Below are 26,883 nucleotides of genomic sequence, written 5' to 3'. Positions count from 1 at the left end.
TGACCTCCACCGTTGGAGTATTAATGTGCTATCGCTTCTCGGCCTTTTGGCTTGGAATATGTGTAGTTTCTGTTCTTATCAGTTTAATCGCTGATATCTCCCGAAGGTGGGAGTGTTTGTATTAAATGGATTTTTGGAGCAGGGAGATGGCTTAAGGGCTTGCTCTGTCCTCTCCATGTATCAGCCTGGTATTGCAGTGTTTCCAGGAATGGTGCACCCAACGCTTACCCAAGTTCAAAAGCAGGTGAATGCAATGTGAATCTCTTGCCTTTGCTAGTTTGCCGTGTTGATGGCAGTCAGTGATTGTTGCATCTATTGTCTTTTCAGTTGCAGGAAACTATCGTCTTTTGTTACGGGTTTTCTGTCTTATGAACCTGCTCTGCAGTTACCTGATGAAGGTGCAGCACGCTGAAAGCCAGGACAGGGGTAACCCCAACGTGCTACAGGGAACATTCTGGAACCAGGGGCCTGCCAGGAAGGTAACTTGCCAATTTGAATGAATGGATTTGCCCTTGTCTGCCGTTTTGGGCTTCTGCGGTCGTTCTTGGAACGTATCCCACCGATGGTACGGCGGTGGCGGGGGGTGGGGTGACTGCTGTAATTTCAAAGAACCCCGTTGGGCTGAAACCTGGTGTTGTGGGATTTTTAACACAGTCAAATCAGGTTGTGGGATCCCATGACTCAGCCAATGTCAAATGGCTATCAGATCAGCCCCCACAGCCCCTTCCCAACCCCCCCGCCCCCCCCCCACCCCCGAGGCAACAAATTTATCCTAATATTTTCTTGAACAAGGAAGAAATGTCTTTAGTCTGTTTCCTGAATAGAGTGAAACCCCCATCTCTGTTTGTTTCTTCGCAAACTACTGTACGGAAGCGACCTGCTTTAGTAGCTACGTCTGTACGTAAAGATTATTCACGCAGACGATCGCCCAAGGCTGGAACTGGCTTCAGCTCCCTGGTGCCACCAGGCAGCCGTACTAACCACTGATCCACTGTGCCACCCGTACGATTTGGAACGATTTGTCATCATTTGCGGTGCAAGTAGCGAAACAGTTGTCAGTTTGTCAACTGGGTCGGATTATAATGTTGTCAGCGATCTGCAGCAATGTGAACGGAGATGTCGAATCGAGCTGCTGGTGGTGATGAGGCGCGCTTGCAGCGTGACATGTTTACACGGGGAGATCAGCTCCCTCCCCATTCTCCACAGAGAGTCGGATACAAGTAGAGAGGATATTGAAAGTGGACGATAAAGAAAGGGTGCACGGACGTAATTCGCTTTTCGCAACTTTTCGGATTGATGCGGAATGCCGAGGAGCGAATCCTGTACGTGAGGGAAACGATGATTGGCATTTATGGGCAAGCTACACCAACACAAGGGGAGGCAATGAATAGGATCTTTCCGTCAAGGCCAACATTTCTCGCCCATGCCGAGATCAGCCTGGTGGTGAGCTGCTCTCTCGAACCGCTGCAGTCCAAGTGCTGTCGGTAGCCCCGCGATGCTGTTTGGGCGGGGATTCCCGATTTTGACCCGGTAACACCGGAGGAACAAGGACATATTTGCAATTCAGGACAGCGAGTGCCTCGGCGGGGGGGAGAACTTGCGAATGGTGGTGTTCCCGTGGATCTGCTGCCGTCATCCTTCGAGGCTGCGTTGGCCATGGGTTTGCAAGGTGCTGCCTGAGGAATTCTGGTGAATCTTGTAGATGCCGGGGGAATGAATGACCCTGCCGCCGCCGCTGTCCCCGATCACCGGGAGAAACCTCTCTGCAGTCGACCTGACGTGCGGTGGCTCCGGCCCGTGCCATCTGATTGGTCGTCAGCGCGACCTACGCGGCTACGTAACAGATGGACAGAAAAGCACGGGGAAAGCACAGCGACTGCTGCAGAGTGATCTTCCGGTCTGGTTGGATATCTTGGAAGGAAGGTAGACGGTAAGGGAATAAAGGAACTTTGAATATCATCAAACTGATGGAAAGGATAGTCGGCAAATATGACCTCCACCGTTGGAGTATTAATGTGCTATCGCTTCTCGGCCTTTTGGCTTGGAATATGTGTAGTTTCTGTTCTTATCAGTTTAATCGCTGATATCTCCCGAAGGTGGGAGTGTTTGTATTAAATGGATTTTTGGAGCAGGGAGATGGCTTAAGGGCTTGCTCTGTCCTCTCCATGTATCAGCCTGGTATTGCAGTGTTTCCAGGAATGGTGCACCCAACGCTTACCCAAGTTCAAAAGCAGGTGAATGCAATGTGAATCTCTTGCCTTTGCTAGTTTGCCGTGTTGATGGCAGTCAGTGATTGTTGCATCTATTGTCTTTTCAGTTGCAGGAAACTATCGTCTTTTGTTACGGGTTTTCTGTCTTATGAACCTGCTCTGCAGTTACCTGATGAAGGTGCAGCACGCTGAAAGCCAGGACAGGGGTAACCCCAACGTGCTACAGGGAACATTCTGGAACCAGGGGCCTGCCAGGAAGGTAACTTGCCAATTTGAATGAATGGATTTGCCCTTGTCTGCCGTTTTGGGCTTCTGCGGTCGTTCTTGGAACGTATCCCACCGATGGTACGGCGGTGGCGGGGGGTGGGGTGACTGCTGTAATTTCAAAGAACCCCGTTGGGCTGAAACCTGGTGTTGTGGGATTTTTAACACAGTCAAATCAGGTTGTGGGATCCCATGACTCAGCCAATGTCAAATGGCTATCAGATCAGCCCCCACAGCCCCTTCCCAACCCCCCCGCCTCCCCCCCCACCCCCGAGGCAACAAATTTATCCTAATATTTTCTTGAACAAGGAAGAAATGTCTTTAGTCTGTTTCCTGAATAGAGTGAAACCCCCATCTCTGTTTGTTTCTTCGCAAACTACTGTACGGAAGCGACCTGCTTTAGTAGCTACGTCTGTACGTAAAGATTATTCACGCAGACGATCGCCCAAGGCTGGAACTGGCTTCAGCTCCCTGGTGCCACCAGGCAGCCGTACTAACCACTGATCCACTGTGCCACCCGTACGATTTGGAACGATTTGTCATCATTTGCGGTGCAAGTAGCGAAACAGTTGTCAGTTTGTCAACTGGGTCGGATTATAATGTTGTCAGCGATCTGCAGCAATGTGAACGGAGATGTCGAATCGAGCTGCTGGTGGTGATGAGGCGCGCTTGCAGCGTGACATGTTTACACGGGGAGATCAGCTCCCTCCCCATTCTCCACAGAGAGTCGGATACAAGTAGAGAGGATATTGAAAGTGGACGATAAAGAAAGGGTGCACGGACGTAATTCGCTTTTCGCAACTTTTCGGATTGATGCGGAATGCCGAGGAGCGAATCCTGTACGTGAGGGAAACGATGATTGGCATTTATGGGCAAGCTACACCAACACAAGGGGAGGCAATGAATAGGATCTTTCCGTCAAGGCCAACATTTCTCGCCCATGCCGAGATCAGCCTGGTGGTGAGCTGCTCTCTCGAACCGCTGCAGTCCAAGTGCTGTCGGTAGCCCCGCGATGCTGTTTGGGCGGGGATTCCCGATTTTGACCCGGTAACACCGGAGGAACAAGGACATATTTGCAATTCAGGACAGCGAGTGCCTCGGCGGGGGGAGAACTTGCGAATGGTGGTGTTCCCGTGGATCTGCTGCCGTCATCCTTCGAGGCTGCGTTGGCCATGGGTTTGCAAGGTGCTGCCTGAGGAATTCTGGTGAATCTTGTAGATGCCGGGGGAATGAATGACCCTGCCGCCGCCGCTGTCCCCGATCACCGGGAGAAACCTCTCTGCAGTCGACCTGACGTGCGGTGGCTCCGGCCCGTGCCATCTGATTGGTCGTCAGCGCGACCTACGCGGCTACGTAACAGATGGACAGAAAAGCACGGGGAAAGCACAGCGACTGCTGCAGAGTGATCTTCCGGTCTGGTTGGATATCTTGGAAGGAAGGTAGACGGTAAGGGAATAAAGGAACTTTGAATATCATCAAACTGATGGAAAGGATAGTCGGCAAATATGACCTCCACCGTTGGAGTATTAATGTGCTATCGCTTCTCGGCCTTTTGGCTTGGAATATGTGTAGTTTCTGTTCTTATCAGTTTAATCGCTGATATCTCCCGAAGGTGGGAGTGTTTGTATTAAATGGATTTTTGGAGCAGGGAGATGGCTTAAGGGCTTGCTCTGTCCTCTCCATGTATCAGCCTGGTATTGCAGTGTTTCCAGGAATGGTGCACCCAACGCTTACCCAAGTTCAAAAGCAGGTGAATGCAATGTGAATCTCTTGCCTTTGCTAGTTTGCCGTGTTGATGGCAGTCAGTGATTGTTGCATCTATTGTCTTTTCAGTTGCAGGAAACTATCGTCTTTTGTTACGGGTTTTCTGTCTTATGAACCTGCTCTGCAGTTACCTGATGAAGGTGCAGCACGCTGAAAGCCAGGACAGGGGTAACCCCAACGTGCTACAGGGAACATTCTGGAACCAGGGGCCTGCCAGGAAGGTAACTTGCCAATTTGAATGAATGGATTTGCCCTTGTCTGCCGTTTTGGGCTTCTGCGGTCGTTCTTGGAACGTATCCCACCGATGGTACGGCGGTGGCGGGGGGTGGGGTGACTGCTGTAATTTCAAAGAACCCCGTTGGGCTGAAACCTGGTGTTGTGGGATTTTTAACACAGTCAAATCAGGTTGTGGGATCCCATGACTCAGCCAATGTCAAATGGCTATCAGATCAGCCCCCACAGCCCCTTCCCAACCCCCCCGCCTCCCCCCCCACCCCGAGGCAACAAATTTATCCTAATATTTTCTTGAACAAGGAAGAAATGTCTTTAGTCTGTTTCCTGAATAGAGTGAAACCCCCATCTCTGTTTGTTTCTTCGCAAACTACTGTACGGAAGCGACCTGCTTTAGTAGCTACGTCTGTACGTAAAGATTATTCACGCAGACGATCGCCCAAGGCTGGAACTGGCTTCAGCTCCCTGGTGCCACCAGGCAGCCGTACTAACCACTGATCCACTGTGCCACCCGTACGATTTGGAACGATTTGTCATCATTTGCGGTGCAAGTAGCGAAACAGTTGTCAGTTTGTCAACTGGGTCGGATTATAATGTTGTCAGCGATCTGCAGCAATGTGAACGGAGATGTCGAATCGAGCTGCTGGTGGTGATGAGGCGCGCTTGCAGCGTGACATGTTTACACGGGGAGATCAGCTCCCTCCCCATTCTCCACAGAGAGTCGGATACAAGTAGAGAGGATATTGAAAGTGGACGATAAAGAAAGGGTGCACGGACGTAATTCGCTTTTCGCAACTTTTCGGATTGATGCGGAATGCCGAGGAGCGAATCCTGTACGTGAGGGAAACGATGATTGGCATTTATGGGCAAGCTACACCAACACAAGGGGAGGCAATGAATAGGATCTTTCCGTCAAGGCCAACATTTCTCGCCCATGCCGAGATCAGCCTGGTGGTGAGCTGCTCTCTCGAACCGCTGCAGTCCAAGTGCTGTCGGTAGCCCCGCGATGCTGTTTGGGCGGGGATTCCCGATTTTGACCCGGTAACACCGGAGGAACAAGGACATATTTGCAATTCAGGACAGCGAGTGCCTCGGCGGGGGGGAGAACTTGCGAATGGTGGTGTTCCCGTGGATCTGCTGCCGTCATCCTTCGAGGCTGCGTTGGCCATGGGTTTGCAAGGTGCTGCCTGAGGAATTCTGGTGAATCTTGTAGATGCCGGGGGAATGAATGACCCTGCCATGAATGACCCTGCCGCCGCCGCTGTCCCCGATCACCGGGAGAAACCTCTCTGCAGTCGACCTGACGTGCGGTGGCTCCGGCCCGTGCCATCTGATTGGTCGTCAGCGCGACCTACGCGGCTACGTAACAGAAAAGCACGGGGAAAGCACAGCGACTGCTGCAGAGTGATCTTCCGGTCTGGTTGGATATCTTGGAAGGAAGGTAGACGGTAAGGGAATAAAGGAACTTTGAATATCATCAAACTGATGGAAAGGATAGTCGGCAAATATGACCTCCACCGTTGGAGTATTAATGTGCTATCGCTTCTCGGCCTTTTGGCTTGGAATATGTGTAGTTTCTGTTCTTATCAGTTTAATCGCTGATATCTCCCGAAGGTGGGAGTGTTTGTATTAAATGGATTTTTGGAGCAGGGAGATGGCTTAAGGGCTTGCTCTGTCCTCTCCATGTATCAGCCTGGTATTGCAGTGTTTCCAGGAATGGTGCACCCAACGCTTACCCAAGTTCAAAAGCAGGTGAATGCAATGTGAATCTCTTGCCTTTGCTAGTTTGCCGTGTTGATGGCAGTCAGTGATTGTTGCATCTATTGTCTTTTCAGTTGCAGGAAACTATCGTCTTTTGTTACGGGTTTTCTGTCTTATGAACCTGCTCTGCAGTTACCTGATGAAGGTGCAGCACGCTGAAAGCCAGGACAGGGGTAACCCCAACGTGCTACAGGGAACATTCTGGAACCAGGGGCCTGCCAGGAAGGTAACTTGCCAATTTGAATGAATGGATTTGCCCTTGTCTGCCGTTTTGGGCTTCTGCGGTCGTTCTTGGAACGTATCCCACCGATGGTACGGCGGTGGCGGGGGGTGGGGTGACTGCTGTAATTTCAAAGAACCCCGTTGGGCTGAAACCTGGTGTTGTGGGATTTTTAACACAGTCAAATCAGGTTGTGGGATCCCATGACTCAGCCAATGTCAAATGGCTATCAGATCAGCCCCCACAGCCCCTTCCCAACCCCCCCCCCCCCCCCCCCCGAGGCAACAAATTTATCCTAATATTTTCTTGAACAAGGAAGAAATGTCTTTAGTCTGTTTCCTGAATAGAGTGAAACCCCCATCTCTGTTTGTTTCTTCGCAAACTACTGTACGGAAGCGACCTGCTTTAGTAGCTACGTCTGTACGTAAAGATTATTCACGCAGACGATCGCCCAAGGCTGGAACTGGCTTCAGCTCCCTGGTGCCACCAGGCAGCCGTACTAACCACTGATCCACTGTGCCACCCGTACGATTTGGAACGATTTGTCATCATTTGCGGTGCAAGTAGCGAAACAGTTGTCAGTTTGTCAACTGGGTCGGATTATAATGTTGTCAGCGATCTGCAGCAATGTGAACGGAGATGTCGAATCGAGCTGCTGGTGGTGATGAGGCGCGCTTGCAGCGTGACATGTTTACACGGGGAGATCAGCTCCCTCCCCATTCTCCACAGAGAGTCGGATACAAGTAGAGAGGATATTGAAAGTGGACGATAAAGAAAGGGTGCACGGACGTAATTCGCTTTTCGCAACTTTTCGGATTGATGCGGAATGCCGAGGAGCGAATCCTGTACGTGAGGGAAACGATGATTGGCATTTATGGGCAAGCTACACCAACACAAGGGGAGGCAATGAATAGGATCTTTCCGTCAAGGCCAACATTTCTCGCCCATGCCGAGATCAGCCTGGTGGTGAGCTGCTCTCTCGAACCGCTGCAGTCCAAGTGCTGTCGGTAGCCCCGCGATGCTGTTTGGGCGGGGATTCCCGATTTTGACCCGGTAACACCGGAGGAACAAGGACATATTTGCAATTCAGGACAGCGAGTGCCTCGGCGGGGGGGAGAACTTGCGAATGGTGGTGTTCCCGTGGATCTGCTGCCGTCATCCTTCGAGGCTGCGTTGGCCATGGGTTTGCAAGGTGCTGCCTGAGGAATTCTGGTGAATCTTGTAGATGCCGGGGGAATGAATGACCCTGCCGCCGCCGCTGTCCCCGATCACCGGGAGAAACCTCTCTGCAGTCGACCTGACGTGCGGTGGCTCCGGCCCGTGCCATCTGATTGGTCGTCAGCGCGACCTACGCGGCTACGTAACAGATGGACAGAAAAGCACGGGGAAAGCACAGCGACTGCTGCAGAGTGATCTTCCGGTCTGGTTGGATATCTTGGAAGGAAGGTAGACGGTAAGGGAATAAAGGAACTTTGAATATCATCAAACTGATGGAAAGGATAGTCGGCAAATATGACCTCCACCGTTGGAGTATTAATGTGCTATCGCTTCTCGGCCTTTTGGCTTGGAATATGTGTAGTTTCTGTTCTTATCAGTTTAATCGCTGATATCTCCCGAAGGTGGGAGTGTTTGTATTAAATGGATTTTTGGAGCAGGGAGATGGCTTAAGGGCTTGCTCTGTCCTCTCCATGTATCAGCCTGGTATTGCAGTGTTTCCAGGAATGGTGCACCCAACGCTTACCCAAGTTCAAAAGCAGGTGAATGCAATGTGAATCTCTTGCCTTTGCTAGTTTGCCGTGTTGATGGCAGTCAGTGATTGTTGCATCTATTGTCTTTTCAGTTGCAGGAAACTATCGTCTTTTGTTACGGGTTTTCTGTCTTATGAACCTGCTCTGCAGTTACCTGATGAAGGTGCAGCACGCTGAAAGCCAGGACAGGGGTAACCCCAACGTGCTACAGGGAACATTCTGGAACCAGGGGCCTGCCAGGAAGGTAACTTGCCAATTTGAATGAATGGATTTGCCCTTGTCTGCCGTTTTGGGCTTCTGCGGTCGTTCTTGGAACGTATCCCACCGATGGTACGGCGGTGGCGGGGGGTGGGGTGACTGCTGTAATTTCAAAGAACCCCGTTGGGCTGAAACCTGGTGTTGTGGGATTTTTAACACAGTCAAATCAGGTTGTGGGATCCCATGACTCAGCCAATGTCAAATGGCTATCAGATCAGCCCCCACAGCCCCTTCCCAACCCCCCCGCCTCCCCCCCCAACCCCGAGGCAACAAATTTATCCTAATATTTTCTTGAACAAGAAAGAAATGTCTTTAGTCTGTTTCCTGAATAGAGTGAAACCCCCATCTCTGTTTGTTTCTTCGCAAACTACTGTACGGAAGCGACCTGCTTTAGTAGCTACGTCTGTACGTAAAGATTATTCACGCAGACGATCGCCCAAGGCTGGAACTGGCTTCAGCTCCCTGGTGCCACCAGGCAGCCGTACTAACCACTGATCCACTGTGCCACCCGTACGATTTGGAACGATTTGTCATCATTTGCGGTGCAAGTAGCGAAACAGTTGTCAGTTTGTCAACTGGGTCGGATTATAATGTTGTCAGCGATCTGCAGCAATGTGAACGGAGATGTCGAATCGAGCTGCTGGTGGTGATGAGGCGCGCTTGCAGCGTGACATGTTTACACGGGGAGATCAGCTCCCTCCCCATTCTCCACAGAGAGTCGGATACAAGTAGAGAGGATATTGAAAGTGGACGATAAAGAAAGGGTGCACGGACGTAATTCGCTTTTCGCAACTTTTCGGATTGATGCGGAATGCCGAGGAGCGAATCCTGTACGTGAGGGAAACGATGATTGGCATTTATGGGCAAGCTACACCAACACAAGGGGAGGCAATGAATAGGATCTTTCCGTCAAGGCCAACATTTCTCGCCCATGCCGAGATCAGCCTGGTGGTGAGCTGCTCTCTCGAACCGCTGCAGTCCAAGTGCTGTCGGTAGCCCCGCGATGCTGTTTGGGCGGGGATTCCCGATTTTGACCCGGTAACACCGGAGGAACAAGGACATATTTGCAATTCAGGACAGCGAGTGCCTCGGCGGGGGGGAGAACTTGCGAATGGTGGTGTTCCCGTGGATCTGCTGCCGTCATCCTTCGAGGCTGCGTTGGCCATGGGTTTGCAAGGTGCTGCCTGAGGAATTCTGGTGAATCTTGTAGATGCCGGGGGAATGAATGACCCGGGGGAATGAATGACCCTGCCGCCGCCGCTGTCCCCGATCACCGGGAGAAACCTCTCTGCAGTCGACCTGACGTGCGGTGGCTCCGGCCCGTGCCATCTGATTGGTCGTCAGCGCGACCTACGCGGCTACGTAACAGAAAAGCACGGGGAAAGCACAGCGACTGCTGCAGAGTGATCTTCCGGTCTGGTTGGATATCTTGGAAGGAAGGTAGACGGTAAGGGAATAAAGGAACTTTGAATATCATCAAACTGATGGAAAGGATAGTCGGCAAATATGACCTCCACCGTTGGAGTATTAATGTGCTATCGCTTCTCGGCCTTTTGGCTTGGAATATGTGTAGTTTCTGTTCTTATCAGTTTAATCGCTGATATCTCCCGAAGGTGGGAGTGTTTGTATTAAATGGATTTTTGGAGCAGGGAGATGGCTTAAGGGCTTGCTCTGTCCTCTCCATGTATCAGCCTGGTATTGCAGTGTTTCCAGGAATGGTGCACCCAACGCTTACCCAAGTTCAAAAGCAGGTGAATGCAATGTGAATCTCTTGCCTTTGCTAGTTTGCCGTGTTGATGGCAGTCAGTGATTGTTGCATCTATTGTCTTTTCAGTTGCAGGAAACTATCGTCTTTTGTTACGGGTTTTCTGTCTTATGAACCTGCTCTGCAGTTACCTGATGAAGGTGCAGCACGCTGAAAGCCAGGACAGGGGTAACCCCAACGTGCTACAGGGAACATTCTGGAACCAGGGGCCTGCCAGGAAGGTAACTTGCCAATTTGAATGAATGGATTTGCCCTTGTCTGCCGTTTTGGGCTTCTGCGGTCGTTCTTGGAACGTATCCCACCGATGGTACGGCGGTGGCGGGGGGTGGGGTGACTGCTGTAATTTCAAAGAACCCCGTTGGGCTGAAACCTGGTGTTGTGGGATTTTTAACACAGTCAAATCAGGTTGTGGGATCCCATGACTCAGCCAATGTCAAATGGCTATCAGATCAGCCCCCACAGCCCCTTCCCAACCCCCCCGCCCCCCACCCCCGAGGCAACAAATTTATCCTAATATTTTCTTGAACAAGGAAGAAATGTCTTTAGTCTGTTTCCTGAATAGAGTGAAACCCCCATCTCTGTTTGTTTCTTCGCAAACTACTGTACGGAAGCGACCTGCTTTAGTAGCTACGTCTGTACGTAAAGATTATTCACGCAGACGATCGCCCAAGGCTGGAACTGGCTTCAGCTCCCTGGTGCCACCAGGCAGCCGTACTAACCACTGATCCACTGTGCCACCCGTACGATTTGGAACGATTTGTCATCATTTGCGGTGCAAGTAGCGAAACAGTTGTCAGTTTGTCAACTGGGTCGGATTATAATGTTGTCAGCGATCTGCAGCAATGTGAACGGAGATGTCGAATCGAGCTGCTGGTGGTGATGAGGCGCGCTTGCAGCGTGACATGTTTACACGGGGAGATCAGCTCCCTCCCCATTCTCCACAGAGAGTCGGATACAAGTAGAGAGGATATTGAAAGTGGACGATAAAGAAAGGGTGCACGGACGTAATTCGCTTTTCGCAACTTTTCGGATTGATGCGGAATGCCGAGGAGCGAATCCTGTACGTGAGGGAAACGATGATTGGCATTTATGGGCAAGCTACACCAACACAAGGGGAGGCAATGAATAGGATCTTTCCGTCAAGGCCAACATTTCTCGCCCATGCCGAGATCAGCCTGGTGGTGAGCTGCTCTCTCGAACCGCTGCAGTCCAAGTGCTGTCGGTAGCCCCGCGATGCTGTTTGGGCGGGGATTCCCGATTTTGACCCGGTAACACCGGAGGAACAAGGACATATTTGCAATTCAGGACAGCGAGTGCCTCGGCGGGGGGGAGAACTTGCGAATGGTGGTGTTCCCGTGGATCTGCTGCCGTCATCCTTCGAGGCTGCGTTGGCCATGGGTTTGCAAGGTGCTGCCTGAGGAATTCTGGTGAATCTTGTAGATGCCGGGGGAATGAATGACCCTGCCGCCGCCGCTGTCCCCGATCACCGGGAGAAACCTCTCTGCAGTCGACCTGACGTGCGGTGGCTCCGGCCCGTGCCATCTGATTGGTCGTCAGCGCGACCTACGCGGCTACGTAACAGATGGACAGAAAAGCACGGGGAAAGCACAGCGACTGCTGCAGAGTGATCTTCCGGTCTGGTTGGATATCTTGGAAGGAAGGTAGACGGTAAGGGAATAAAGGAACTTTGAATATCATCAAACTGATGGAAAGGATAGTCGGCAAATATGACCTCCACCGTTGGAGTATTAATGTGCTATCGCTTCTCGGCCTTTTGGCTTGGAATATGTGTAGTTTCTGTTCTTATCAGTTTAATCGCTGATATCTCCCGAAGGTGGGAGTGTTTGTATTAAATGGATTTTTGGAGCAGGGAGATGGCTTAAGGGCTTGCTCTGTCCTCTCCATGTATCAGCCTGGTATTGCAGTGTTTCCAGGAATGGTGCACCCAACGCTTACCCAAGTTCAAAAGCAGGTGAATGCAATGTGAATCTCTTGCCTTTGCTAGTTTGCCGTGTTGATGGCAGTCAGTGATTGTTGCATCTATTGTCTTTTCAGTTGCAGGAAACTATCGTCTTTTGTTACGGGTTTTCTGTCTTATGAACCTGCTCTGCAGTTACCTGATGAAGGTGCAGCACGCTGAAAGCCAGGACAGGGGTAACCCCAACGTGCTACAGGGAACATTCTGGAACCAGGGGCCTGCCAGGAAGGTAACTTGCCAATTTGAATGAATGGATTTGCCCTTGTCTGCCGTTTTGGGCTTCTGCGGTCGTTCTTGGAACGTATCCCACCGATGGTACGGCGGTGGCGGGGGGTGGGGTGACTGCTGTAATTTCAAAGAACCCCGTTGGGCTGAACCCTGGTGTTGTGGGATTTTTAACACAGTCAAATCAGGTTGTGGGATCCCATGACTCAGCCAATGTCAAATGGCTATCAGATCAGCCCCCACAGCCCCTTCCCAACCCCCCCGCCTCCCCCCCCAACCCCGAGGCAACAAATTTATCCTAATATTTTCTTGAACAAGAAAGAAATGTCTTTAGTCTGTTTCCTGAATAGAGTGAAACCCCCATCTCTGTTTGTTTCTTCGCAAACTACTGTACGGAAGCGACCTGCTTTAGTAGCTACGTCTGTACGTAAAGATTATTCACGCAGACGATCGCCCAAGGCTGGAACTGGCTTCAGCTCCCTGGTGCCACCAGGCAGCCGTACTAACCACTGATCCACTGTGCCACCCGTACGATTTGGAACGATTTGTCATCATTTGCGGTGCAAGTAGCGAAACAGTTGTCAGTTTGTCAACTGGGTCGGATTATAATGTTGTCAGCGATCTGCAGCAATGTGAACGGAGATGTCGAATCGAGCTGCTGGTGGTGATGAGGCGCGCTTGCAGCGTGACATGTTTACACGGGGAGATCAGCTCCCTCCCCATTCTCCACAGAGAGTCGGATACAAGTAGAGAGGATATTGAAAGTGGACGATAAAGAAAGGGTGCACGGACGTAATTCGCTTTTCGCAACTTTTCGGATTGATGCGGAATGCCGAGGAGCGAATCCTGTACGTGAGGGAAACGATGATTGGCATTTATGGGCAAGCTACACCAACACAAGGGGAGGCAATGAATAGGATCTTTCCGTCAAGGCCAACATTTCTCGCCCATGCCGAGATCAGCCTGGTGGTGAGCTGCTCTCTCGAACCGCTGCAGTCCAAGTGCTGTCGGTAGCCCCGCGATGCTGTTTGGGCGGGGATTCCCGATTTTGACCCGGTAACACCGGAGGAACAAGGACATATTTGCAATTCAGGACAGCGAGTGCCTCGGCGCGGGGGAGAACTTGCGAATGGTGGTGTTCCCGTGGATCTGCTGCCGTCATCCTTCGAGGCTGCGTTGGCCATGGGTTTGCAAGGTGCTGCCTGAGGAATTCTGGTGAATCTTGTAGATGCCGGGGGAATGAATGACCCTGCCGGGGGAATGAATGACCCTGCCGCCGCCGCTGTCCCCGATCACCGGGAGAAACCTCTCTGCAGTCGACCTGACGTGCGGTGGCTCCGGCCCGTGCCATCTGATTGGTCGTCAGCGCGACCTACGCGGCTACGTAACAGAAAAGCACGGGGAAAGCACAGCGACTGCTGCAGAGTGATCTTCCGGTCTGGTTGGATATCTTGGAAGGAAGGTAGACGGTAAGGGAATAAAGGAACTTTGAATATCATCAAACTGATGGAAAGGATAGTCGGCAAATATGACCTCCACCGTTGGAGTATTAATGTGCTATCGCTTCTCGGCCTTTTGGCTTGGAATATGTGTAGTTTCTGTTCTTATCAGTTTAATCGCTGATATCTCCCGAAGGTGGGAGTGTTTGTATTAAATGGATTTTTGGAGCAGGGAGATGGCTTAAGGGCTTGCTCTGTCCTCTCCATGTATCAGCCTGGTATTGCAGTGTTTCCAGGAATGGTGCACCCAACGCTTACCCAAGTTCAAAAGCAGGTGAATGCAATGTGAATCTCTTGCCTTTGCTAGTTTGCCGTGTTGATGGCAGTCAGTGATTGTTGCATCTATTGTCTTTTCAGTTGCAGGAAACTATCGTCTTTTGTTACGGGTTTTCTGTCTTATGAACCTGCTCTGCAGTTACCTGATGAAGGTGCAGCACGCTGAAAGCCAGGACAGGGGTAACCCCAACGTGCTACAGGGAACATTCTGGAACCAGGGGCCTGCCAGGAAGGTAACTTGCCAATTTGAATGAATGGATTTGCCCTTGTCTGCCGTTTTGGGCTTCTGCGGTCGTTCTTGGAACGTATCCCACCGATGGTACGGCGGTGGCGGGGGGTGGGGTGACTGCTGTAATTTCAAAGAACCCCGTTGGGCTGAAACCTGGTGTTGTGGGATTTTTAACACAGTCAAATCAGGTTGTGGGATCCCATGACTCAGCCAATGTCAAATGGCTATCAGATCAGCCCCCACAGCCCCTTCCCAACCCCCCACCCCCGAGGCAACAAATTTATCCTAATATTTTCTTGAACAAGGAAGAAATGTCTTTAGTCTGTTTCCTGAATAGAGTGAAACCCCCATCTCTGTTTGTTTCTTCGCAAACTACTGTACGGAAGCGACCTGCTTTAGTAGCTACGTCTGTACGTAAAGATTATTCACGCAGACGATCGCCCAAGGCTGGAACTGGCTTCAGCTCCCTGGTGCCACCAGGCAGCCGTACTAACCACTGATCCACTGTGCCACCCGTACGATTTGGAACGATTTGTCATCATTTGCGGTGCAAGTAGCGAAACAGTTGTCAGTTTGTCAACTGGGTCGGATTATAATGTTGTCAGCGATCTGCAGCAATGTGAACGGAGATGTCGAATCGAGCTGCTGGTGGTGATGAGGCGCGCTTGCAGCGTGACATGTTTACACGGGGAGATCAGCTCCCTCCCCATTCTCCACAGAGAGTCGGATACAAGTAGAGAGGATATTGAAAGTGGACGATAAAGAAAGGGTGCACGGACGTAATTCGCTTTTCGCAACTTTTCGGATTGATGCGGAATGCCGAGGAGCGAATCCTGTACGTGAGGGAAACGATGATTGGCATTTATGGGCAAGCTACACCAACACAAGGGGAGGCAATGAATAGGATCTTTCCGTCAAGGCCAACATTTCTCGCCCATGCCGAGATCAGCCTGGTGGTGAGCTGCTCTCTCGAACCGCTGCAGTCCAAGTGCTGTCGGTAGCCCCGCGATGCTGTTTGGGCGGGGATTCCCGATTTTGACCCGGTAACACCGGAGGAACAAGGACATATTTGCAATTCAGGACAGCGAGTGCCTCGGCGGGGGGAGAACTTGCGAATGGTGGTGTTCCCGTGGATCTGCTGCCGTCATCCTTCGAGGCTGCGTTGGCCATGGGTTTGCAAGGTGCTGCCTGAGGAATTCTGGTGAATCTTGTAGATGCCGGGGGAATGAATGACCCTGCCGCCGCCGCTGTCCCCGATCACCGGGAGAAACCTCTCTGCAGTCGACCTGACGTGCGGTGGCTCCGGCCCGTGCCATCTGATTGGTCGTCAGCGCGACCTACGCGGCTACGTAACAGATGGACAGAAAAGCACGGGGAAAGCACAGCGACTGCTGCAGAGTGATCTTCCGGTCTGGTTGGATATCTTGGAAGGAAGGTAGACGGTAAGGGAATAAAGGAACTTTGAATATCATCAAACTGATGGAAAGGATAGTCGGCAAATATGACCTCCACCGTTGGAGTATTAATGTGCTATCGCTTCTCGGCCTTTTGGCTTGGAATATGTGTAGTTTCTGTTCTTATCAGTTTAATCGCTGATATCTCCCGAAGGTGGGAGTGTTTGTATTAAATGGATTTTTGGAGCAGGGAGATGGCTTAAGGGCTTGCTCTGTCCTCTCCATGTATCAGCCTGGTATTGCAGTGTTTCCAGGAATGGTGCACCCAACGCTTACCCAAGTTCAAAAGCAGGTGAATGCAATGTGAATCTCTTGCCTTTGCTAGTTTGCCGTGTTGATGGCAGTCAGTGATTGTTGCATCTATTGTCTTTTCAGTTGCAGGAAACTATCGTCTTTTGTTACGGGTTTTCTGTCTTATGAACCTGCTCTGCAGTTACCTGATGAAGGTGCAGCACGCTGAAAGCCAGGACAGGGGTAACCCCAACGTGCTACAGGGAACATTCTGGAACCAGGGGCCTGCCAGGAAGGTAACTTGCCAATTTGAATGAATGGATTTGCCCTTGTCTGCCGTTTTGGGCTTCTGCGGTCGTTCTTGGAACGTATCCCACCGATGGTACGGCGGTGGCGGGGGGTGGGGTGACTGCTGTAATTTCAAAGAACCCCGTTGGGCTGAAACCTGGTGTTGTGGGATTTTTAACACAGTCAAATCAGGTTGTGGGATCCCATGACTCAGCCAATGTCAAATGGCTATCAGATCAGCCCCCACAGCCCCTTCCCAACCCCCCCGCCTCCCCCCCCAACCCCGAGGCAACAAATTTATCCTAATATTTTCTTGAACAAGAAAGAAATGTCTTTAGTCTGTTTCCTGAATAGAGTGAAACCCCCATCTCTGTTTGTTTCTTCGCAAACTACTGTACGGAAGCGACCTGCTTTAGTAGCTACGTCTGTACGTAAAGATTATTCACGCAGACGATCGCCCAAGGCTGGAACTGGCTTCAGCTCCCTGGTGCCACCAGGCAGCCGTACTAACCACTGATCCACTGTGCCACCCGTACGATTTGGAACGATTTGTCATCATTTGCGGTGCAAGTAGCGAAACAGTTGTCAGTTTGTCAACTGGGTCGGATTATAATGTTGTCAGCGATCTGCAGCAATGTGAACGGAGATGTCGAATCGAGCTGCTGGTGGTGATGAGGCGCGCTTGCAGCGTGACATGTTTACACGGGGAGATCAGCTCCCTCCCCATTCTCCACAGAGAGTCGGATACAAGTAGAGAGGATATTGAAAGTGGACGATAAAGAAAGGGTGCACGGACGTAATTCGCTTTTCGCAACTTTTCGGATTGATGCGGAATGCCGAGGAGCGAATCCTGTACGGGAGGGAAACGATGATTGGCATTTATGGGCAAGCTACACCAACACAAGGGGAGGCAATGAATAGGATCTTTCCGTCAAGGCCAACATTTCTCGCCCATGCCGAGATCAGCCTGGTGGTGAGCTGCTCTCTCGAACCGCTGCAGTCCAAGTGCTGTCGGTAGCCCCGCGATGCTGTTTGGGCGGGGATTCCCGATTTTGACCCGGTAACACCGGAGGAACAAGGACATATTTGCAATTCAGGACAGCGAGTGCCTCGGCGGGGGGGAGAACTTGCGAATGGTGGTGTTCCCGTGGATCTGCTGCCGTCATCCTTCGAGGCTGCGTTGGCCATGGGTTTGCAAGGTGCTGCCTGAGGAATTCTGGTGAATCTTGTAGATGCCGGGGGAATGAATGACCCTGCCGGGGGAATGAATGACCCTGCCGCCGCCGCTGTCCCCGATCACCGGGAGAAACCTCTCTGCAGTCGACCTGACGTGCGGTGGCTCCGGCCCGTGCCATCTGATTGGTCGTCAGCGCGACCTACGCGGCTACGTAACAGAAAACCACGGGGAAAGCACAGCGACTGCTGCAGAGTGATCTTCCGGTCTGGTTGGATATCTTGGAAGGAAGGTAGACGGTAAGGGAATAAAGGAACTTTGAATATCATCAAACTGATGGAAAGGATAGTCGGCAAATATGACCTCCACCGTTGGAGTATTAATGTGCTATCGCTTCTCGGCCTTTTGGCTTGGAATATGTGTAGTTTCTGTTCTTATCAGTTTAATCGCTGATATCTCCCGAAGGTGGGAGTGTTTGTATTAAATGGATTTTTGGAGCAGGGAGATGGCTTAAGGGCTTGCTCTGTCCTCTCCATGTATCAGCCTGGTATTGCAGTGTTTCCAGGAATGGTGCACCCAACGCTTACCCAAGTTCAAAAGCAGGTGAATGCAATGTGAATCTCTTGCCTTTGCTAGTTTGCCGTGTTGATGGCAGTCAGTGATTGTTGCATCTATTGTCTTTTCAGTTGCAGGAAACTATCGTCTTTTGTTACGGGTTTTCTGTCTTATGAACCTGCTCTGCAGTTACCTGATGAAGGTGCAGCACGCTGAAAGCCAGGACAGGGGTAACCCCAACGTGCTACAGGGAACATTCTGGAACCAGGGGCCTGCCAGGAAGGTAACTTGCCAATTTGAATGAATGGATTTGCCCTTGTCTGCCGTTTTGGGCTTCTGCGGTCGTTCTTGGAACGTATCCCACCGATGGTACGGCGGTGGCGGGGGGTGGGGTGACTGCTGTAATTTCAAAGAACCCCGTTGGGCTGAAACCTGGTGTTGTGGGATTTTTAACACAGTCAAATCAGGTTGTGGGATCCCATGACTCAGCCAATGTCAAATGGCTATCAGATCAGCCCCCACAGCCCCTTCCCCTCCCCCCCCCCCCCGAGGCAACAAATTTATCCTAATATTTTCTTGAACAAGAAGAAATGTCTTTAGTCTGTTTCCTGAATAGAGTGAAACCCCCATCTCTGTTTGTTTCTTCGCAAACTACTGTACGGAAGCGACCTGCTTTAGTAGCTACGTCTGTACGTAAAGATTATTCACGCAGACGATCGCCCAAGGCTGGAACTGGCTTCAGCTCCCTGGTGCCACCAGGCAGCCGTACTAACCACTGATCCACTGTGCCACCCGTACGATTTGGAACGATTTGTCATCATTTGCGGTGCAAGTAGCGAAACAGTTGTCAGTTTGTCAACTGGGTCGGATTATAATGTTGTCAGCGATCTGCAGCAATGTGAACGGAGATGTCGAATCGAGCTGCTGGTGGTGATGAGGCGCGCTTGCAGCGTGACATGTTTACACGGGGAGATCAGCTCCCTCCCCATTCTCCACAGAGAGTCGGATACAAGTAGAGAGGATATTGAAAGTGGACGATAAAGAAAGGGTGCACGGACGTAATTCGCTTTTCGCAACTTTTCGGATTGATGCGGAATGCCGAGGAGCGAATCCTGTACGTGAGGGAAACGATGATTGGCATTTATGGGCAAGCTACACCAACACAAGGGGAGGCAATGAATAGGATCTTTCCGTCAAGGCCAACATTTCTCGCCCATGCCGAGATCAGCCTGGTGGTGAGCTGCTCTCTCGAACCGCTGCAGTCCAAGTGCTGTCGGTAGCCCCGCGATGCTGTTTGGGCGGGGATTCCCGATTTTGACCCGGTAACACCGGAGGAACAAGGACATATTTGCAATTCAGGACAGCGAGTGCCTCGGCGGGGGGGAGAACTTGCGAATGGTGGTGTTCCCGTGGATCTGCTGCCGTCATCCTTCGAGGCTGCGTTGGCCATGGGTTTGCAAGGTGCTGCCTGAGGAATTCTGGTGAATCTTGTAGATGCCGGGGGAATGAATGACCCTGCCGCCGCCGCTGTCCCCGATCACCGGGAGAAACCTCTCTGCAGTCGACCTGACGTGCGGTGGCTCCGGCCCGTGCCATCTGATTGGTCGTCAGCGCGACCTACGCGGCTACGTAACAGATGGACAGAAAAGCACGGGGAAAGCACAGCGACTGCTGCAGAGTGATCTTCCGGTCTGGTTGGATATCTTGGAAGGAAGGTAGACGGTAAGGGAATAAAGGAACTTTGAATATCATCAAACTGATGGAAAGGATAGTCGGCAAATATGACCTCCACCGTTGGAGTATTAATGTGCTATCGCTTCTCGGCCTTTTGGCTTGGAATATGTGTAGTTTCTGTTCTTATCAGTTTAATCGCTGATATCTCCCGAAGGTGGGAGTGTTTGTATTAAATGGATTTTTGGAGCAGGGAGATGGCTTAAGGGCTTGCTCTGTCCTCTCCATGTATCAGCCTGGTATTGCAGTGTTTCCAGGAATGGTGCACCCAACGCTTACCCAAGTTCAAAAGCAGGTGAATGCAATGTGAATCTCTTGCCTTTGCTAGTTTGCCGTGTTGATGGCAGTCAGTGATTGTTGCATCTATTGTCTTTTCAGTTGCAGGAAACTATCGTCTTTTGTTACGGGTTTTCTGTCTTATGAACCTGCTCTGCAGTTACCTGATGAAGGTGCAGCACGCTGAAAGCCAGGACAGGGGTAACCCCAACGTGCTACAGGGAACATTCTGGAACCAGGGGCCTGCCAGGAAGGTAACTTGCCAATTTGAATGAATGGATTTGCCCTTGTCTGCCGTTTTGGGCTTCTGCGGTCGTTCTTGGAACGTATCCCACCGATGGTACGGCGGTGGCGGGGGGTGGGGTGACTGCTGTAATTTCAAAGAACCCCGTTGGGCTGAAACCTGGTGTTGTGGGATTTTTAACACAGTCAAATCAGGTTGTGGGATCCCATGACTCAGCCAATGTCAAATGGCTATCAGATCAGCCCCCACAGCCCCTTCCCAACCCCCCCGCCTCCCCCCCCACCCCCGAGGCAACAAATTTATCCTAATATTTTCTTGAACAAGGAAGAAATGTCTTTAGTCTGTTTCCTGAATAGAGTGAAACCCCCATCTCTGTTTGTTTCTTCGCAAACTACTGTACGGAAGCGACCTGCTTTAGTAGCTACGTCTGTACGTAAAGATTATTCACGCAGACGATCGCCCAAGGCTGGAACTGGCTTCAGCTCCCTGGTGCCACCAGGCAGCCGTACTAACCACTGATCCACTGTGCCACCCGTACGATTTGGAACGATTTGTCATCATTTGCGGTGCAAGTAGCGAAACAGTTGTCAGTTTGTCAACTGGGGTCGGATTATAATGTTGTCAGCGATCTGCAGCAATGTGAACGGAGATGTCGAATCGAGCTGCTGGTGGTGATGAGGCGCGCTTGCAGCGTGACATGTTTACACGGGGAGATCAGCTCCCTCCCCATTCTCCACAGAGAGTCGGATACAAGTAGAGAGGATATTGAAAGTGGACGATAAAGAAAGGGTGCACGGACGTAATTCGCTTTTCGCAACTTTTCGGATTGATGCGGAATGCCGAGGAGCGAATCCTGTACGTGAGGGAAACGATGATTGGCATTTATGGGCAAGCTACACCAACACAAGGGGAGGCAATGAATAGGATCTTTCCGTCAAGGCCAACATTTCTCGCCCATGCCGAGATCAGCCTGGTGGTGAGCTGCTCTCTCGAACCGCTGCAGTCCAAGTGCTGTCGGTAGCCCCGCGATGCTGTTTGGGCGGGGATTCCCGATTTTGACCCGGTAACACCGGAGGAACAAGGACATATTTGCAATTCAGGACAGCGAGTGCCTCGGCGGGGGGGAGAACTTGCGAATGGTGGTGTTCCCGTGGATCTGCTGCCGTCATCCTTCGAGGCTGCGTTGGCCATGGGTTTGCAAGGTGCTGCCTGAGGAATTCTGGTGAATCTTGTAGATGCCGGGGGAATGAATGACCCTGCCGCCGCCGCTGTCCCCGATCACCGGGAGAAACCTCTCTGCAGTCGACCTGACGTGCGGTGGCTCCGGCCCGTGCCATCTGATTGGTCGTCAGCGCGACCTACGCGGCTACGTAACAGATGGACAGAAAAGCACGGGGAAAGCACAGCGACTGCTGCAGAGTGATCTTCCGGTCTGGTTGGATATCTTGGAAGGAAGGTAGACGGTAAGGGAATAAAGGAACTTTGAATATCATCAAACTGATGGAAAGGATAGTCGGCAAATATGACCTCCACCGTTGGAGTATTAATGTGCTATCGCTTCTCGGCCTTTTGGCTTGGAATATGTGTAGTTTCTGTTCTTATCAGTTTAATCGCTGATATCTCCCGAAGGTGGGAGTGTTTGTATTAAATTGATTTTTGGAGCAGGGAGATGCTTAAGGGCTTGCTCTGTCCTCTCCATGTATCAGCCTGGTATTGCAGTGTTTCCAGGAATGGTGCACCCAACGCTTACCCAAGTTCAAAAGCAGGTGAATGCAATGTGAATCTCTTGCCTTTGCTAGTTTGCCGTGTTGATGGCAGTCAGTGATTGTTGCATCTATTGTCTTTTCAGTTGCAGGAAACTATCGTCTTTTGTTACGGGTTTTCTGTCTTATGAACCTGCTCTGCAGTTACCTGATGAAGGTGCAGCACGCTGAAAGCCAGGACAGGGGTAACCCCAACGTGCTACAGGGAACATTCTGGAACAGGGGCCTGCCAGGAAGGTAACTTGCCAATTTGAATGAATGGATTTGCCCTTGTCTGCCGTTTTGGGCTTCTGCGGTCGTTCTTGGAACGTATCCCACCGATGGTACGGCGGTGGCGGGGGGTGGGGTGACTGCTGTAATTTCAAAGAACCCCGTTGGGCTGAAACCTGGTGTTGTGGGATTTTTAACACAGTCAAATCAGGTTGTGGGATCCCATGACTCAGCAATGTCAAATGGCTATCAGATCAGCCCCCACAGCCCCTTCCCAACCCCCCCGCCTCCCCCCCCACCCCGAGGCAACAAATTTATCCTAATATTTTCTTGAACAAGGAAGAAATGTCTTTAGTCTGTTTCCTGAATAGAGTGAAACCCCCATCTCTGTTTGTTTCTTCGCAAACTACTGTACGGAAGCGACCTGCTTTAGTAGCTACGTCTGTACGTAAAGATTATTCACGCAGACGATCGCCCAAGGCTGAACTGGCTTCAGCTCCCTGGTGCCACCAGGCAGCCGTACTAACCACTGATCCACTGTGCCACCCGTACGATTTGGAACGATTTGTCATCATTTGCGGTGCAAGTAGCGAAACAGTTGTCAGTTTGTCAACTGGGTCGGATTATAATGTTGTCAGCGATCTGCAGCAATGTGAACGGAGATGTCGAATCGAGCTGCTGGTGGTGATGAGGCGCGCTTGCAGCGTGACATGTTTACACGGGGAGATCAGCTCCTCCCCATTCTCCACAGAGAGTCGGATACAAGTAGAGAGGATATTGAAAGTGGACGATAAAGAAAGGGTGCACGGACGTAATTCGCTTTTCGCAACTTTTCGGATTGATGCGGAATGCCGAGGAGCGAATCCTGTACGTGAGGGAAACGATGATTGGCATTTATGGGCAAGCTACACCAACACAAGGGAGGCAATGAATAGGATCTTTCCGTCAAGGCCAACATTTCTCGCCCATGCCGAGATCAGCCTGGTGGTGAGCTGCTCTCTCGAACCGCTGCAGTCCAAGTGCTGTCGGTAGCCCCGCGATGCTGTTTGGGCGGGGATTCCCGATTTTGACCCGGTAACACCGGAGGAACAAGGACATATTTGCAATTCAGGACAGCGAGTGCCTCGGCGGGGGGAGAACTTGCGAATGGTGGTGTTCCCGTGGATCTGCTGCCGTCATCCTTCGAGGCTGCGTTGGCCATGGTTTGCAAGGTGCTGCCTGAGGAATTCTGGTGAATCTTGTAGATGCCGGGGGAATGAATGACCCTGCCGCCGCCGCTGTCCCCGATCACCGGGAGAAACCTCTCTGCAGTCGACCTGACGTGCGGTGGCTCCGGCCCGTGCCATCTGATTGGTCGTCAGCGCGACCTACGCGGCTACGTAACAGATGGACAGAAAAGCACGGGGGAAAGCACAGCGACTGCTGCAGAGTGATCTTCCGGTCTGGTTGGATATCTTGGAAGGAAGGTAGACGGTAAGGGAATAAAGGAACTTTGAATATCATCAAACTGATGGAAAGGATAGTCGGCAAATATGACCTCCACCGTTGGAGTATTAATGTGCTATCGCTTCTCGGCCTTTTGGCTTGGAATATGTGTAGTTTCTGTTCTTATCAGTTTAATCGCTGATATCTCCCGAAGGTGGGAGTGTTTGTATTAAATGGATTTTTGGAGCAGGGAGATGGCTTAAGGGCTTGCTCTGTCCTCTCCATGTATCAGCCTGGTATTGCAGTGTTTCAGGAATGGTGCACCCAACGCTTACCCAAGTTCAAAAGCAGGTGAATGCAATGTGAATCTCTTGCCTTTGCTAGTTTGCCGTGTTGATGGCAGTCAGTGATTGTTGCATCTATTGTCTTTTCAGTTGCAGGAAACTATCGTCTTTTGTTACGGGTTTTCTGTCTTATGAACCTGCTCTGCAGTTACCTGATGAAGGTGCAGCACGCTGAAAGCCAGGACAGGGGTAACCCCAACGTGCTACAGGGAACATTCTGGAACCAGGGGCCTGCCAGGAAGGTAACTTGCCAATTTGAATGAATGGATTTGCCCTTGTCTGCCGTTTTGGGCTTCTGCGGTCGTTCTTGGAACGTATCCCACCGATGGTACGGCGGTGGCGGGGGGGTGGGGTGACTGCTGTAATTTCAAAGAACCCCGTTGGGCTGAAACCTGGTGTTGTGGGATTTTTAACACAGTCAAATCAGGTTGTGGGATCCCATGACTCAGCCAATGTCAAATGGCTATCAGATCAGCCCCCACAGCCCCTTCCCAACCCCCCCGCCTCCCCCCCCACCCCGAGGCAACAAATTTATCCTAATATTTTCTTGAACAAGGAAGAAATGTCTTTAGTCTGTTTCCTGAATAGAGTGAAACCCCCATCTCTGTTTGTTTCTTCGCAAACTACTGTACGGAAGCGACCTGCTTTAGTAGCTACGTCTGTACGTAAAGATTATTCACGCAGACGATCGCCCAAGGCTGGAACTGGCTTCAGCTCCCTGGTGCCACCAGGCAGCCGTACTAACCACTGATCCACTGTGCCACCCGTACGATTTGGAACGATTTGTCATCATTTGCGGTGCAAGTAGCGAAACAGTTGTCAGTTTGTCAACTGGGTCGGATTATAATGTTGTCAGCGATCTGCAGCAATGTGAACGGAGATGTCGAATCGAGCTGCTGGTGGTGATGAGGCGCGCTTGCAGCGTGACATGTTTACACGGGGAGATCAGCTCCCTCCCCATTCTCCACAGAGAGTCGGATACAAGTAGAGAGGATATTGAAAGTGGACGATAAAGAAAGGGTGCACGGACGTAATTCGCTTTTCGCAACTTTTCGGATTGATGCGGAATGCCGAGGAGCGAATCCTGTACGTGAGGGAAACGATGATTGGCATTTATGGGCAAGCTACACCAACACAAGGGGAGGCAATGAATAGGATCTTTCCGTCAAGGCCAACATTTCTCGCCCATGCCGAGATCAGCCTGGTGGTGAGCTGCTCTCTCGAACCGCTGCAGTCCAAGTGCTGTCGGTAGCCCCGCGATGCTGTTTGGGCGGGGATTCCCGATTTTGACCCGGTAACACCGGAGGAACAAGGACATATTTGCAATTCAGGACAGCGAGTGCCTCGGCGGGGGGAGAACTTGCGAATGGTGGTGTTCCCGTGGATCTGCTGCCGTCATCCTTCGAGGCTGCGTTGGCCATGGGTTTGCAAGGTGCTGCCTGAGGAATTCTGGTGAATCTTGTAGATGCCGGGGGAATGAATGACCCTGCCGCCGCCGCTGTCCCCGATCACCGGGAGAAACCTCTCTGCAGTCGACCTGACGTGCGGTGGCTCCGGCCCCGTGCCATCTGATTGGTCGTCAGCGCGACCTACGCGGCTACGTAACAGATGGACAGAAAAGCACGGGGAAAGCACAGCGACTGCTGCAGAGTGATCTTCCGGTCTGGTTGGATATCTTGGAAGGAAGGTAGACGGTAAGGGAATAAAGGAACTTTGAATATCATCAAACTGATGGAAAGGATAGTCGGCAAATATGACCTCCACCGTTGGAGTATTAATGTGCTATCGCTTCTCGGCCTTTTGGCTTGGAATATGTGTAGTTTCTGTTCTTATCAGTTTAATCGCTGATATCTCCCGAAGGTGGGAGTGTTTGTATTAAATGGATTTTTGGAGCAGGGAGATGGCTTAAGGGCTTGCTCTGTCCTCTCCATGTATCAGCCTGGTATTGCAGTGTTTCCAGGAATGGTGCACCCAACGCTTACCCAAGTTCAAAAGCAGGTGAATGCAATGTGAATCTCTTGCCTTTGCTAGTTTGCCGTGTTGATGGCAGTCAGTGATTGTTGCATCTATTGTCTTTTCAGTTGCAGGAAACTATCGTCTTTTGTTACGGTTTTCTGTCTTATGAACCTGCTCTGCAGTTACCTGATGAAGGTGCAGCACGCTGAAAGCCAGGACAGGGGTAACCCCAACGTGCTACAGGGAACATTCTGGAACCAGGGGCCTGCCAGGAAGGTAACTTGCCAATTTGAATGAATGGATTTGCCCTTGTCTGCCGTTTTGGGCTTCTGCGGTCGTTCTTGGAACGTATCCCACCGATGGTACGGCGGTGGCGGGGGGTGGGGGTGACTGCTGTAATTTCAAAGAACCCCGTTGGGCTGAAACCTGGTGTTGTGGGATTTTTAACACAGTCAAATCAGGTTGTGGGATCCCATGACTCAGCCAATGTCAAATGGCTATCAGATCAGCCCCCACAGCCCCTTCCCAACCCCCCCGCCTCCCCCCCCCCCCGAGGCAACAAATTTATCCTAATATTTTCTTGAACAAGGAAGAAATGTCTTTAGTCTGTTTCCTGAATAGAGTGAAACCCCCATCTCTGTTTGTTTCTTCGCAAACTACTGTACGGAAGCGACCTGCTTTAGTAGCTACGTCTGTACGTAAAGATTATTCACGCAGACGATCGCCCAAGGCTGGAACTGGCTTCAGCTCCCTGGTGCCACCAGGCAGCCGTACTAACCACTGATCCACTGTGCCACCCGTACG

At 51.3% G+C, this 26,883-nt stretch overlaps 14 non-coding genes across 14 annotated transcripts; all 14 read left to right on the top strand.

The window, feature by feature from the left end:
• Nucleotides 1–30: 30 nt before the first annotated feature.
• LOC132831627 (U2 spliceosomal RNA) lies at nucleotides 31–222 on the top strand. Its single transcript, XR_009646586.1, has one exon. It is a non-coding gene; the product is annotated as a U2 spliceosomal RNA (small nuclear RNA).
• Nucleotides 223–2,020: 1,798 nt separating this feature from the next.
• On the top strand, nucleotides 2,021–2,212 carry LOC132831626 (U2 spliceosomal RNA). Its single transcript, XR_009646585.1, has one exon. It is a non-coding gene; the product is annotated as a U2 spliceosomal RNA (small nuclear RNA).
• Nucleotides 2,213–4,010: 1,798 nt separating this feature from the next.
• Nucleotides 4,011–4,202, top strand: LOC132831624 (U2 spliceosomal RNA). The gene has a single exon (XR_009646583.1). It is a non-coding gene; the product is annotated as a U2 spliceosomal RNA (small nuclear RNA).
• Nucleotides 4,203–6,007: 1,805 nt separating this feature from the next.
• LOC132831623 (U2 spliceosomal RNA) lies at nucleotides 6,008–6,199 on the top strand. The gene has a single exon (XR_009646582.1). It is a non-coding gene; the product is annotated as a U2 spliceosomal RNA (small nuclear RNA).
• A 1,794-nt stretch (nucleotides 6,200–7,993) lies between these two features.
• LOC132831622 (U2 spliceosomal RNA) lies at nucleotides 7,994–8,185 on the top strand. The gene has a single exon (XR_009646581.1). It is a non-coding gene; the product is annotated as a U2 spliceosomal RNA (small nuclear RNA).
• A 1,808-nt stretch (nucleotides 8,186–9,993) lies between these two features.
• LOC132831620 (U2 spliceosomal RNA) lies at nucleotides 9,994–10,185 on the top strand. The gene has a single exon (XR_009646580.1). It is a non-coding gene; the product is annotated as a U2 spliceosomal RNA (small nuclear RNA).
• Nucleotides 10,186–11,979: 1,794 nt separating this feature from the next.
• On the top strand, nucleotides 11,980–12,171 carry LOC132831619 (U2 spliceosomal RNA). Its single transcript, XR_009646579.1, has one exon. It is a non-coding gene; the product is annotated as a U2 spliceosomal RNA (small nuclear RNA).
• A 1,812-nt stretch (nucleotides 12,172–13,983) lies between these two features.
• On the top strand, nucleotides 13,984–14,175 carry LOC132831618 (U2 spliceosomal RNA). Its single transcript, XR_009646578.1, has one exon. It is a non-coding gene; the product is annotated as a U2 spliceosomal RNA (small nuclear RNA).
• Nucleotides 14,176–15,960: 1,785 nt separating this feature from the next.
• Nucleotides 15,961–16,152, top strand: LOC132831617 (U2 spliceosomal RNA). Its single transcript, XR_009646577.1, has one exon. It is a non-coding gene; the product is annotated as a U2 spliceosomal RNA (small nuclear RNA).
• Nucleotides 16,153–17,964: 1,812 nt separating this feature from the next.
• LOC132831616 (U2 spliceosomal RNA) lies at nucleotides 17,965–18,156 on the top strand. Its single transcript, XR_009646576.1, has one exon. It is a non-coding gene; the product is annotated as a U2 spliceosomal RNA (small nuclear RNA).
• Nucleotides 18,157–19,942: 1,786 nt separating this feature from the next.
• LOC132831615 (U2 spliceosomal RNA) lies at nucleotides 19,943–20,134 on the top strand. Its single transcript, XR_009646575.1, has one exon. It is a non-coding gene; the product is annotated as a U2 spliceosomal RNA (small nuclear RNA).
• Nucleotides 20,135–21,934: 1,800 nt separating this feature from the next.
• On the top strand, nucleotides 21,935–22,125 carry LOC132831896 (U2 spliceosomal RNA). The gene has a single exon (XR_009646846.1). It is a non-coding gene; the product is annotated as a U2 spliceosomal RNA (small nuclear RNA).
• A 1,792-nt stretch (nucleotides 22,126–23,917) lies between these two features.
• LOC132831903 (U2 spliceosomal RNA) lies at nucleotides 23,918–24,108 on the top strand. The gene has a single exon (XR_009646853.1). It is a non-coding gene; the product is annotated as a U2 spliceosomal RNA (small nuclear RNA).
• A 1,799-nt stretch (nucleotides 24,109–25,907) lies between these two features.
• On the top strand, nucleotides 25,908–26,099 carry LOC132831614 (U2 spliceosomal RNA). The gene has a single exon (XR_009646574.1). It is a non-coding gene; the product is annotated as a U2 spliceosomal RNA (small nuclear RNA).
• Nucleotides 26,100–26,883: the final 784 nt, after the last annotated feature.

The sequence above is a fragment of the Hemiscyllium ocellatum genome, chromosome 33 (genome assembly GCF_020745735.1).
Source record: "Hemiscyllium ocellatum isolate sHemOce1 chromosome 33, sHemOce1.pat.X.cur, whole genome shotgun sequence".
Taxonomy (NCBI): Eukaryota; Metazoa; Chordata; class Chondrichthyes; order Orectolobiformes; family Hemiscylliidae; genus Hemiscyllium; species Hemiscyllium ocellatum.
Note: the sequence above shows the minus strand (reverse complement) of the source record. Positions and strands in the feature narration are given on the sequence as shown.